Below are 14201 nucleotides of genomic sequence, written 5' to 3'. Positions count from 1 at the left end.
TGTGGATCTCGAGGTTGAGTGCACCTGGGAGCCGAGGCATGCCCGAATAAACCTCTTGCTGTTTGCATCCGCACAAGTGGTCTCGTTGTTCCTTGGGGAAGGGTCTCTTCAGATTGAAGGGCACCCCACGCCGACGGGGGTCTTTCAGCAGTGTGAGTTTTTGGAATGTGTTTAAGAGTTCCCTTCTCTGGAGATATCCCATTGGTATTTCCAATTTGCTGTCAGACCCTTTTTCTCCAATGATAAACCATTATTAGTGAAGATTCTATATGTTGGGAACTCTATAGCAGAGAACCTTTCTCAAATGAAGCAAACCATTAATACTGTACTAATTTGAATTTCTTTGCACAGTAATCCCATTTTGTTATGAAATATGGAGGTAACATATAATAAAATATAAAATGTAAAAAATAATGAAGATAAGATAAAGTAGCAACAATGCAACAAGAGAGCAAAAACTATTTAAAAATTGCTATAAAAATAAACCCATGCAAAAATGAGTCCCCAGTGACTGTTTTCACCATGAAAGAAGGTGAATCTCAGAATAACAGCAAAAAACAAAACAAAACAAAACAAAAACCATTTAATTCAGTGGGCATTTTTGTTTTCCCAGTAATCCTTGCTACTCAGCAGGCTGAGCAGGATGGCAGTTCATAGCCAGTTCATATAGGAAAGTCCAAAAGACTCATCTTCAATTAACCACCAAAGTGGAGCTGTGGTCCAAGTAGTAGGAGAAAAAAAAAGCAAAGCAAACAACAACAACAACAACAACAACAACAAAAAACCCTCACGAATACTGCTCATGCCCTAAGTTCAAGCCCCAGGTACATCCTAGAACAAAAAAGCAGTATTAGTTTCGGTGACTCAACGTTCTAAAGCAGGCTTTTGATGACTAGATCCTGTTATCCATCCTGGGAAGAAAAAAAAAAGAAACACCTCTATACTAGACCATTGGGGTGTTTAAACTTTCTATTAGATTGGATTCTTTAAGTTGTAGTACTAATTCCTAAAAATAAAATAAAATGAACTGGAATACTTAGAGAAATTGCTGGTAATAATGGAGAAGAAAGAAAGTGAATGGTTGAACACTAAAGATGAAGTAATGGCTTTAGAAAAAATAAGTCATAATGTTTTAGGGTAAAAATGAAGAGAACATTAACTCAGGCTAAGAGATTAATAATAACAATGGCAAAGCTCAATTTATACATTAGGCATACTGAGAGATTAACAAGAACAATTGTAACAATACAACAGTTTGCTGTCCAGTTGTGATGGCTCTTTGTTGGTGTCTGTCTTTCACTCTATGTACCCAATTATCGTGCCATCATCCCTGCTGTCATTATCATATGAAGATAAAAAATAATGCTTAGCCAGCTCCAGTGGTGCACTCCCTGTAATCCTAGCTATTCAGGAAACAGATCTGAGGATCTCGGTTCAAACCCGGCCCAGGCAGGAAAGTCGTAGACACTCATCTCCAATAAACCACTAGAAAACTGGAAGTGGTGCTATGGCTCAAGTGGTAGAGGGCTCACCTTGAGCTGAAGAGATGAGCGAAAGCACCAGACCCAGAGTTCCGCAGCACTAATGACAAAAATTTTTAAAAAAGAAAAATTAAAAAGATTGTTTGATAATCAATGCCTGAAAGTCAATGATGCAAACATAGTGTTAGGCTACTATTTAGCTTCTGGCAATTCAGATAGGGGATTATGCTTTCAAAGCTAATGGATCAACACCAAGAAAGGTACAAGATTGATTATAGTAACAAAACCACAAATGGGAAAGGTTATGCCAAGGATACTACAGAACCTGTAACCCTAAAGAGAATATTCTGATAGGATAAAACTTATTGCAAATTGAATATTAATAATGTGTTCTTGAAATCCAATGTATATAATATATATATATGTTTATGTCTATGATAATTTTTAGATCATTCTCAAAAACGGCATGGAGTTATTAAATTATATATCAGAATATCACATCATTTTATAATAAAAAGGCATAAATGATATTTAAAATAAAGATAAGAGAAATAGAGTGGAAAAAGAGCTCAGGGACAGATCTTCTACCCTGAGTTCAAGTCCAGCACTGACAGACAAACAACAAGAACAACAACATCGGAAGGATGAATTTGTATGGAAAATGGACTTGGGAGGAAGTGACCTAGGAGCCTAGGATGTTTGTTGACTCACAGTCAGGTAATCATCGACAGTCAGGTGATTACTGGTCTGATTAAAGCAGGTGATGGGAAAGCTGGGAGGGGCTGCTCTGTGGGCAGACTTAACCCTGATCACAACTCAAGCAAGAGATAATTCTTGTCCTCTCAGCTTTGTGCAAAGTGTGAATCAGAAGATCTCAGTCCAGGGAACCTAAGCATAAACTCAATTTTCTATTCCAAAAGCAAAAGCAAACAAAAGAGGACATGGCTTAAGTGGTAAAGTACCAACCCAACATCAGGCCTGACAAATTACAAATTAATGAAGACCCACAAGATACAATGGATGATGCCACGAATGTGTCCTACAGTCCGGTGGAAAAGTAATAAACTCATAGTCCAAATATAAAGCATACACAGAAGTAAAAAACAAAACAAAACAAAATAAAACAAACACAATAAACTTTTCCAACCCTGGACAAAACTAAGTTGCACCTAACCCAAATCACCTAACCAAATTGCAAGTCCTTGAAAGAGGAAGTAAAAGGTGGGGTTGTCAGGATGTAAATTCCAACTTCTATTGATATGTAAATCAGCTTCCCTAAACAACCAATCAGAGAGACTTCCTTTCCTGGGCCCACCCTCTTTCAGTATAAATAGAGTGGAAGTCTGAGACTCAGGCATTGCTGAAGATCCCTCAGCAGGAGGAGGCTGTTTGGAGCTTGGATACTCCAGGTGAGGATCAGAGTGGGAGAATCTACTCCTCTTTTAATTCTTCTTTCCTTGGTTTGGTGTTGTTGTTGTTGGTGGTGTTTTGTCGGTTGTGGGGATTGAACCCAGTGGTAGGGCAGTGTTGCTGGGCCTCTTTGTGCTCAAGACTGGGCATTATCCCTAGGTCACTTTGTGGACAAGTTTAGTGCTTTACCACTTGAATCACAGCCCACTTGTGATTTTGGAGTGGTAAATAGGAGATAAGAGTCTGTGTCAGGGGGACTTTGGTGCCCAGGCCTGCTTCAAAGCTTGATCCTCATATCCCAATCTATTGGGTAGCTAGGCTTTTAGGGGTGAGTCACCAGCACCTCATTAGATTCTAGGAATGATGGATCCTGACATTGTCCAGGCCTTCCAGAAGGAACTGAGCTGTGGCATCTGTATGAATACTTTCATAGAGCCAGTCACCCTAGAGTGCGGGCACAGTTTTTGTCGACCTTGTCTCTTCCTTTGCTGGGAAGAGACTCCAGCCAGGTGCCCAGGATGCAAGGGACCCTGCCAGCAGACAAACCTGAAAACCAACGTGGTTCTGAGGAGCCTGGTGGCCATTGCCAGAAGAGCCAGACTCAGGCAGTTCCTGAGCTCTGAGGAATACATGTGTGGGACACACAGGGAGACCAAGCAGATGTTCTGTGAGGTAGACAGGGCCCTGCTCTGTAGGAGCTGCTCCATGTCTCAGGAGCACAGGGCTCACAAACACCATTCTATAGAAAGGGCTGCTGATGTGCAGAGGAAGATGATTTCAAAGCAGATGCATGCTGTATGGGAAAAGACTCAAGAAAACCAGCACAATTTACAGGAGAAGAAGAGACTCACCAACCAATGGATTTATTATGTGAACCTCTACCGAGACATGACTAAGGATGTTTTTAGAATGCTGCAGCTTTTTGTCCAGGAGGAGGAAAGATATCATTCCCAGCTACTGATCAATGAAGGAAGAGCCATGTTACAGCAACTCAGAGAAAGGGAAACCTAAATGCTTCAGAAGAAGCATCAGCTCAGGAATATGTTTCAGGAGCTGATCGAAACATACCAGAAGCCAGATGTGGAACTGCTTCAGGGTGTAGAGTTGACCCTAGAAAGCTGTGTGTCAGTGTTGGTCTTCATGCCACTTCCTCTGAGGCCACAGCTCAGTGCCCCTCCCATGCCTGGAATGAAAAAGAAGCTCAATCAGTACCGGGTGGAGATTGCCTTCAATGAAACTATGGGGAATCAAGGTCCTGGGAGCAGTGTTAGACATGACCATCAATATGCGGTTTTGAATTCTGAAGACTCCCTCCACTTCACTGCTTTTGGATGCCAAGTCTTCAGCTCTGGGAAACATTACTGGGAAGTTAGTGTGGATGAGTCTTCGACCTGGGCCTTGGGAGTTGTTACTGATTCTGTCATAGGGAGCAACCTCAGTGAATCTGAGGACGTTTTCCTCCTTTTGTTTGTGAAAGAGAACACACTTTACACCCTTTTTACCACCTTCCCATTGCTGTCTCAATATGTAGAGAAGCCTCTGGGCCGGGTTGGTTTGTTTCTTGATCTTGAGCATGGCAGTCTGAGTTTTTGGAATGTGGCTAAGTGTTCCCTTATCTGGAGATACCCCAATGATTCTCTCTGATTTCCTGTCAGGCCCCTTTATTCCAGTGGTATCCCGGTGTCTTAAGTGAAGAGACTCTCTATGTGTTGGGAACTCTATGGCAGAGAACCTTTCTCCAATGAAGCAAACCACTAATACTGTACTAATTTAAATTTTTTCATGAAATATGGTGGTAACTATAAAATGTAAAAACCAGTATTAAATGAAGACAAGATAAAGTAGCAACAATGCAACAAGAGAGCAAATAAATATTTTAAAATTGTTATAAAAATAAACCCATGCAAAACTGAGTCCCCAGTGATGGCTTTTCACCCTGAAAGCAGTTGGAGTCCAGAATAACAACAAAAAACAACATTGAATGCAGTGGGCACTGTTGTTTTACCAGTAATCCTTGCTAATCAGCAGGCTGAGTTCTGAGGATGGCAATACATAGCCAGGAAAAACAGATAAATCCAAGTGACTCCTATCTCCAAATAACCACCAAAGTGGAGTTGTGTTCACATGGTACAAGAAAAAAATTCCCACGAGAACAAGGCTCATGCCCTAAGTTAAAGCCCCAGGAAAAGCTAGTACAAAAATACAGTACTAGTTTCAGTGACACAAAGTTCTAGAGCAGCCTTTCTATTAATAGGTCCTGTTATCCATCCTGGGAGGAAAAAAACAAACACCTCTCTCCTAGAGCATAGGGGTCTTTACACTTTCTATTAGATTGGATTCTTTAACTTTCGGTACCAATTCCTAAACAAGGGGGAAAAATGTATACCCAGACAAAGAGCTGGTAATAATGGAGAAGAGACTAAATGGTTGAACACTAAAGATGAAGGCCTATCTTTAAATAGAAGAAATAAGTCATCCTTTTGGGGGGTAAAAATGAGCAGAGAGATTCATAATAATAACTATAGCAGGGCTGGGAAGGTGGCTCAGTGGTAGAGCGCTTGCCTTGCATGCCTGAGACCCTGGGTTTGATTCCTCAGCAACACATAAGAAAAAAGAAACAGCCGGAAGTGGCGCTGTGGCTCAAGTGATAGAGCACTAGCCTTGAGCTGAAGAGCCAAGGGACAGCGTCCAGGCCCACAGTTCAGGCCCCATTACCAGACCCCCAAAAAAAAAAAACAAAAAAATAAACCCAAACCATAACTATGGCAAACCTTAATTTATATATTAGGCATACTGAGAGGTTAACAAGAGCCACCACTTGTAACAATATAACAGGATGCTTTGCAGGTGTGATGGCTCTTTTTTGGATAATTAATTGTAGTTCTTTGATCCCCTGTGGCATTATCATATGGAGTTAAAAATGCTTACTTTTTTGTTTCCCTTTCACCCTATATATTTAATTGTTGTGTGTTCATCCCTTCTGTAATTATCTTATTGATGGGCAAAAGCTACTAACTTGAGATTCAATGATATGAATGTAGGGTTAGACTGCTACTTCCCTGTTGGAAATTCAGATATAGGAGAATTTGCTTTTAAAGCTCATGGTTCAACAAACAAGAACAGATAAGGTTCAAGATTGATTCATAGTAATAAATCCTGGAAGGTGAAAGCTTATGTCATCGATACTATAGAACTTACTACCCTAAAAATAATATCCTAGATAATTTTCTAAAGTTTATAGCAAATAGAGTATTAATAATGTGCTCTTATAAAACACACACACACACACACAAACACACACACACACACACACACACACACATGAGCATTAGTAGGTTCTCTTATCAGTTTATCATATATATTAATTTACCATTTCATTTTAATATAAGCTTAGTCATATATGGTGTTTATTAGCCTTTTGCTCCAACATAAAACTCAAGGACAGTGCATAGATCCTTAGTTTAAGCTCCTAAATGGATAAGTCACAATAGAAAATAGACATGGAGAAAGTAACCTCAGATTCAAGGATCCTTTTCTGACTCACAGTTAGGTGATGGACAGTCAGGTGATTACTGGGTTCAGGCTGGTGAAGGAGATGGGTGTAGGCTTCCTGCAGACCTAACAATGATCACATCCCATCCAATAGCTAGTCAAGTTAGCATATGTCTGCCATCTCAGCTATATACAAAGTCTCAATAGGAAGACCTCAGTCCAGGAAAGCCTAAGCATTAACACAAGATCATATTACAAAAATAAACTAAAAAATGGTATGTTGTATACAGTTCTGGTACTGTACTGTTGAATTCATACCATTTGCTTAAACTCTGCTAACCAATTTACTTAACTCTAAATGTTAATAACAATGCAATGATGTTGGTCCAGTTTTTCAATTTAGAAAACCATAGGCAGGTGTTAATAAACATAAGGTGGTGCTGAGTTTATTAGAAGAATGTTTGTGTGGTCATGTTTCACTGTATAAATGTGAGTATAAAAAATTCAGTGCAGTCTTTACCTTCCCACACGTGATTTTTTAGGGTGACCTCACCTTCCTAGTATAGGATTAAAAGTAGTGTTTGTGACTTTGACCACATTTGACTGTTGTCCTGTGCACTGTTGTTTTTATTTTTCTCTCATTTCCGAGAAAAAAGATAAATTACTTGCTGTAATCATGCTGTATTTCCCTGGCTTATACATTTAAATTTCTACTGTTTATTTCTGTGAAATCTATGATACATTCTGACATCATTTTGATATTTTATCTAATCATACAAACATATACTATTCCATCTTTCTGCAATAATATCTTTGCATTAGTAATTAGTAATATCCTGGATACTGTATTGTTCATTTCAGAACTTCATGATTATTTTTACTACCGGCATAATTAATGCCATTGACAAAAGAACTCAATAAATTAGATGTAGTCAAAATTTTCTACCTTATATATCTAGAAGCACGAACAAAACTACTTTATTCTTGTTTGGGTTATAAATTTGTGGCATATATTGTTATGGATCTATAGTTTATTTTTTATTGTATTTTATTTATCTATTCATTATTTATTTTTGTTTAATTAATTTATTTTATTTGCTAGTTTTTAAAATATTTTATTTGAATAGTTGGAGAAAGGAGTTGCAATTCAATAAAGTAGTTTTTGAATACAATACATCTTGATCACTTTAATCCCTTTTTAACATTTCCACTCATCTCTCCCAACTGCTTATTCTCTGATTTTTTCTTAATTTTGTGGAATATGCATTGATTTTTTTTACTTGCTCCTGTTTTCCACCAATTTGCTATATTCTATGTCTACTTTCATAGTAGAACACTTTAATTTTATGCCTAGCAGGAGAGACTGTGCAACTCCCAAATTCCAGAACATTTATTTATTTTTACTTTTGTTAAAGATTATCTATTATTCCATTTAAAAATAATTTTATGTGTAATTGAAAAATGTTATATTTGTTAAATTAATTCTATAAAATTTAGGGATTCTTTGTATTTTGAAAGTATATTTGATCATTATCACCTTGGAATATTCTCAAATATTCGTCATTCAGAAGGAAATCTTATACCTGTCTGCAGCTATTCTGAATTCTCCTTAGACTTCCAACGCCAAAGAAACTAATATTATGCCTCATTTTGATAATTCAAAAATTTCATGAAAATCAAATCATTTTATGTGTTATTTTGTGTCTAGTTCTTTCTATCTAGCCTGTTGTCAGTGTTTCCACTAATATCAATTCTCCATTTCTCTTTTTTACTTGATAATGGGCTATTTCATGAGTATAATATGTTTTGTGATCTGTTTTCCTATTGGTCAGCCTGAAATTTTTTTTCAATTCTTTGGCTGTCATAGATAATATTGCTGTGATGATGCACAAGTTTTGAACTTAAGTGTATAAAAACTATAGGCAAACTTTCTAGGATGTACAAATTTTCTAGGCTGTTTGGTGTTTCTGTAACTAACTTCGTGAGGAACTTTTACACACTAATTTCCAAGATGAATGTGCTATTTTACAGTGTATGAGAGCTTCAATTTCTTTACATCCTTGCCAAACCTACTAATGCACATCTTCTTTTACCCATTCTGGTGAGTATCAAATGACATATCATTTCTATTTTATAAGTGATTTTACATGTGCTAATGCTATTAACCTCCTTTCCTCTGTTTACACATTGTTCGATTAAGAAATTTCAAGTCAAATTCTTTGTCCATTAATTTAGTTACTGGTCCATTTTTTCCTTGCTCTCCAATTCTTTTCTTTTGGAATAGGAATGTTTACACCATGTTATTATATATTGAAAGTATGGTGCTCCTCATCCTCTCTGTCATCCTCTTCCTCTTCTTCTTCTTTTCTCTTCTTTCTCCTCCTTGTTCCTCTTTCTCTACTTCGTTTTTCTCCTTTTCCTCTTCTTCCTTCCTCTTACTCTACCTCTCTGGTTCCTCTTCTTTTTCTTCTCTGCCCCTCTTCTTCTTTCTTGGACCAAAGCTTCATACTGTCCTAGTAAGCACTCTACCACTTAAAACTGGACAATCCTAGTTTGTTTTTCACATAGGGTCTAGTGCTTTTACTCAGGCTTCCCTAGAATTGTGATCCTCCTGTCTTCACTATGAGTAGCTTTAATTAAAGGCATGTGTCTATATACTTGGCATATAATTGGTTTTGTTTTTTTTTTTAAAAAAAATTATTTACTTTTTTTGTTTTGGTCATGGGGCCTGAACTTGGGCACAGTCCCTCAGCATTTCACTTCAAGCTATCACTTTACCACTTGAGCCACAGTGTCCATTCCAGCTTTTTCTGCTTATGTGGTGCTGAGGAATTGAACCCAGGGCCTCATGCATACAAGGCAAACACTCTACCACCTTTCCAGCCCTATTTTGCTTTATTTTCATGGCAACTCTCATCTAAAAATTTTCTTTGAGTCTCTGTGGACATTTTGAACCTGGAATTTTGAATGATGTTGGAAGTCAAGGCTACAAAGAATTTTGGAGAGAGGCAATGCTTTCTGTTACCTCTCCTTTTATGCTAGTGTCAGAAGATGAATGTACACCTTTTGGAGACAAAAGTGGAACGTTTTTGGATAAGGAGATGTGTTTGGGTGCTGTGTTCAAATGAAATGGTTAAGTCATATTGTCACTTTGATTGGATTGAAAAATATGCAGGAGAGCAATAACATACACAACTAGGTGTATGGGGGACTGAGTTCCCAGAGAAGTTTAGCAAAGTGGAAAAACACATACTGATTGTGTACTATCCTCAAGTCTAAGAACTTAGAATCAAGGGAGGGAAAATGAGAAACACACTTATTCAGGAGTTCTCTCTCTGCTTACAAATCACCATAATGTGTTACTTATTTCCTTGTCTTGGCCATTTTCTCTCAGCCAAGATCAACTAAAACGGAACCATAAAGCAACATAGCCTTCCCTTCTTTAACTGGTTTTGCATAGGTTATTTCTCAGTGATGAGAGTCTAACACATTGCTGAATTTAAAAATTGATTAATAAACAATTTGAATTAAGTGATTAGAATTGACTTAGTTACAGTGATGAAAATTGACATGCATATTTAGAGAAGAATGACTGCCACAGTTGTGCATTAAAACTTTCTGAGCATAGAAATGTATAATACATTACTCAAAGGAATCTTCTGGGAATAAAATCATTGCAATTTTTTTAATCAGAAAAAGTAGGAATAATTTTGAGAATATAATTTAAGTCCACTTTTTGAACTTTGAGAAAACAAACACAAAGCTATTTTAATTAGAAAAAGTGTGTTATTTATTAAAGCTATATCAAAAGCTTTTTTAAAAGAAATTCATGTAAATAGGATCTCAGATCAAGAGGAACCAATTAAGAGCTTTACTATTCATACAAGTATGAGATAATTAGGACTAAGTTAGTATAAATAGGAAGAGATGATAAATTGATATGAAGAACACTTAAGGAATAAAAAAATTTTTATTTTCATCTTTATCAAAATCTATTTTTTATATTTATGTACTATATATTCTATATTAACATCTATATGTGTGTATATGTACATATATATATATATATATATATATATATATATATATATATGCATTCACAAGCCTCATGAGTGACAAAAAAATCCAACCAACAAAAAACACATGAGGAATATAGTGAAAAAAACACAAATTCAGATATCAAAAGTGGCGTGGTGGGGTCAAGGGAAAAGACTAGACAAATGAAGAGGAAAAGGGGAAGAAAATGCAGGCAAGAGTCTAGTGTATAGCCTACCAAACAGAAGGGGATGGTAGAAGAAAGACTGGTGACAATGTTGAAAGAGGTAACACTGATCAAGGCATATTGTGTTTGTAAGCTGCTTTGTTTTCTGCCAATGCCTTTGTCCAATGACTTAATGATAAGACTAAAAAAATCACAATAAATTACAACTTTTAGCCAGTTACCTGTGGCTCATAACTGTAAATCTAGCTAATCAGGAAGCTGATATTTCGAAGCCAGTTCTTGTAGGAAAGTCCTTAAGATGATTATCTCCAATTAACCAGTATAAAGCTGGAAGTGGAGTTTTGGCCTAAGTCTTTGACCACCAGTATCAAGTGGAAAAGCCAAGAGAGAGTATGAGGTCCTGAGTTCAAACCCTGGGGCTGCTCCCCCCATGTAACACTTAAGTAAAAATTTATTTAGACAAAATATTTAAGGATAAATTTGCATTTTTTATGAGAAAGGCTGACAATTGATATTACTTCTCTAAATTCTGTAAGCAATCATTTGTTAAGGCTAGTTGGTATTTTAATTAATGAGTTGAAATTTTGAGGTTAGAATTTTATAAACCTACACAATACTGGACTATGTAGGAATGGCTCCATTTCAATTTATTTTCTTTCTTTTTCTTATTTATTGTTTGTTTATTGTATGTTTATTTATTGACATGTCTTAGGGCTGGAAGTCTGGGCCTGGGCTCTGTCTCTGAGCTCTACTACTTGAGACACAGCTCCATTTCCGGCTTTTTTGATGGTTTCTTCGAGATAAGAGTATCATAATAGACTTTCTTGCGAAGGCTGGCTTTGAAACTCTATTCTCAAATCTCAGCTTCCTGAGATAGCTAGAATTACAGGCATGTGCAAGCAGCACCTGGCATTCAATTTCAATTAGTAAAAATATTAAATGGTAGAGTGGTAAAGTATTGCAGTAAAAATCTTAAATTTATTTTGAAAATTTCTTTATATAATCACATTTCTTAAGATGAAATAAAATTTCTTTATATAATCACATTTCTTAAGATGAAATACTTCACATTTTAAGTAATTTGTTGCATGTTGAATCAGATTATTCAAATCATGTTTCTATCCTTTAATGTTATAGATTACTATCTAATCATGGATTTAGATTATCAGCAAAGCTTTCTACATATTCAAATAACTATTCTCTGTATGTTGTATGTTTTTTTAGTTTGTTACAAATATGGTATAATTCACTATATTTTATTCAAATGAGTTTTGTGGTCATATAATTAAAAATAACCTATAATAAAGTCACTACAAAGAAGGCAACTCTGTTGCACAAATGCAATATTGTGTGATCAAGAATATAAGGTGCACACAATCAAACCAGTAAGAAGTTAAACATATATTACCGAGTGTGTGTTTGTGTGTGTGTTTGTGTTTCTGTGTTTACATATGTAAGTTTTAAAATAAATTTTTATCGTGAAAATACTGTACAAAGGGGTTACAATCACATGAGCAAGGTAATGAGTACATTTCTTATCAAGCACTATTGCCTCCTCCTTTGTTGGTGTTTCCTCTATCATCCTTTCCCTCACATCTCCACAACTACATTTCCCCCTACTCTCTACCCCCTGCTCATTACCATTCCCCCCTCCACAAAAAACAGTTTGTTTTTTTCCTTCCTCTCCATAAATTATACCAACATCGAATAGAGTGAAAATAGGGATTATACCATGGGGGAAGGACAAACAAATCAACAAAAAAATTACCCTATAAATATGTTAGAAACAATAGGAAGAAAGAAAAACCACTTGAGTCCTTATCTTGGGGTTTCTTTTGTCTAACATTAAGCTATCTGATCTTTTCTGCTTGTTTCAGACATTTCAAATAAGGGAAACCATGGGACCTAGGTTTCTTTGGACCTGGCTTATATCACTTAATATAAGTTTTTCTAAGTCTTTCCATTTCCTAACAAATGGGGCAATGTCATTCTTTCTGATAGAAGCATAGAATACATTGTGTATATGTACCACATTTTCTTGATCCATTCATCTACTGAGGGGCATCTGGTTTGGTTCCATATTTTAGCTATGGTAAATAATGCTGCAATAAACATTGTTGTGCTGGTAGCTTTAGTGTGGTCTTGTTTGTGATCATTTGGGGGAAATACCCAAAAGTGGGATTGCTGGGTCATAGGGGAGCTCTATGTGGAGTCTTTCGAGGAACCTCCATACTACTTTGAAAGTAGCTGAACAAGTTTACATTCCTATCAATAGTGCAGTAGGGTTCCATTCTGGCCACGTCCCCTTCAGCATCTGTTGTTATGAGAGTTCTTAAGTATAGCTATTCTAACTGGGGTGAGGTGGTATCTCAGTGTTGCTTCGATTTGCATTTCTTTTATGGCTAGGGAGGTTGAGCATTTCTTCATGTGTCTATTGGCCATCCTTCTTTCCTCTTCAGAGAAGTTTATCTTTAAGTCTTTAGCCCATTTATTTATTGGGCAGTTGTTTCTTTGAGGATTTGTTGTTGGGGGATTTAATATTTTGAGTTCCAGGTATATTTTAGGTATGAGTTCCATGTCCGTTGTATGGCTAGTGAAGATCTTCTCCCAATCCGTGGGCTTTCTATTGATCTTGCTAGCTATGTCCTTGGCCATGCAGAAGCTCTGCAATTTCATGCAATCCCATTTGTCCAACCTTTCCTTGATTTGTTGTGTTTCTGGGTCTCTATGTTATAACCCATGCTTTCACTGAATTTGATGTTGGTATAATTTGTGGAGGGGAAGGGCAAAAACAAATCTTTTAAGTAGGGATACAGGTGGACACATTGCAACAATGAGATGTACAAGTCCTTATTTGGAAAAACAAACTTAACAACTTTGGTCGGGGGAGGGGGGAGGATCAGATAGGGGGAGATGGGTGGAATATGGGAAGGAATAGGAAGGGGAAACAAAAAGGAGGGAACAATGCCTGATAAGAAATGTACTCGTTATCTTGCCCTTATAATTGTAACTCCTCTGTATGGTATTCTCACAATAAAAAAATAATCGGCCTATGCCAAAGAGAGGTAGGATTTCTCCTATTCTGTCCTGTAATGTTTTCCGAGTGCCTGCTTTGACTCTGAGTTCTTTGATCCATTTGGAGTTGATTCTGGTGCAGGGTCGTATATAAGGATCTAGCTTTAGTTTTCTAAAGGGGGTTAACCAATTTTGCCAGCATCATTTACTGAAGAGGCTGCTTTCTTCCATTCTATTTTCTTTTCTTGCTCCCTTGTGGAAAATTAGATGGCTATAGGTATGTGGGTTCATTTCTGGGTTTTCAGTTCTATTCCATTGGTCTTAAGGTCTGTTCTTGTGCCAGTACCAAGCTGTTCTTATTACTATGGCTTTGTAGTAGAGTTTAAAATTTGATATTGATATTCCTCCAGCACTGTTCTTTCTGTTAAGGATCATTCTTGCTTTCGGGGTCCTTCATTGTACCCTATGAATTTTTGGATTGCCTCTTCTATTTCCTTGAAGAATGAGGTTGGAATATTGATAAGTATGGCATTGAATTTGAAGATAGCCTTGGGAAGTATTGCCATTTTCATGATGTTGAT

The 14201-nt window shown here is 36.8% G+C and overlaps 1 pseudogene; it reads left to right on the top strand.

The window, feature by feature from the left end:
- The first annotated feature begins 3254 nt into the window (after positions 1-3254).
- Positions 3255-4535, top strand: LOC138835156 (tripartite motif-containing protein 43 pseudogene; annotated as a pseudogene).
- The last annotated feature ends 9666 nt before the right edge of the window (positions 4536-14201 follow it).

Source organism: Dipodomys merriami, unplaced genomic scaffold, assembly GCF_024711535.1.
Source record: "Dipodomys merriami isolate MVZ:Mamm:240054 unplaced genomic scaffold, mDipMer1.0.p SCAF_23, whole genome shotgun sequence".
In the NCBI taxonomy this organism is placed as follows: Eukaryota; Metazoa; Chordata; class Mammalia; order Rodentia; family Heteromyidae; genus Dipodomys; species Dipodomys merriami.
Note: the sequence above shows the minus strand (reverse complement) of the source record. Positions and strands in the feature narration are given on the sequence as shown.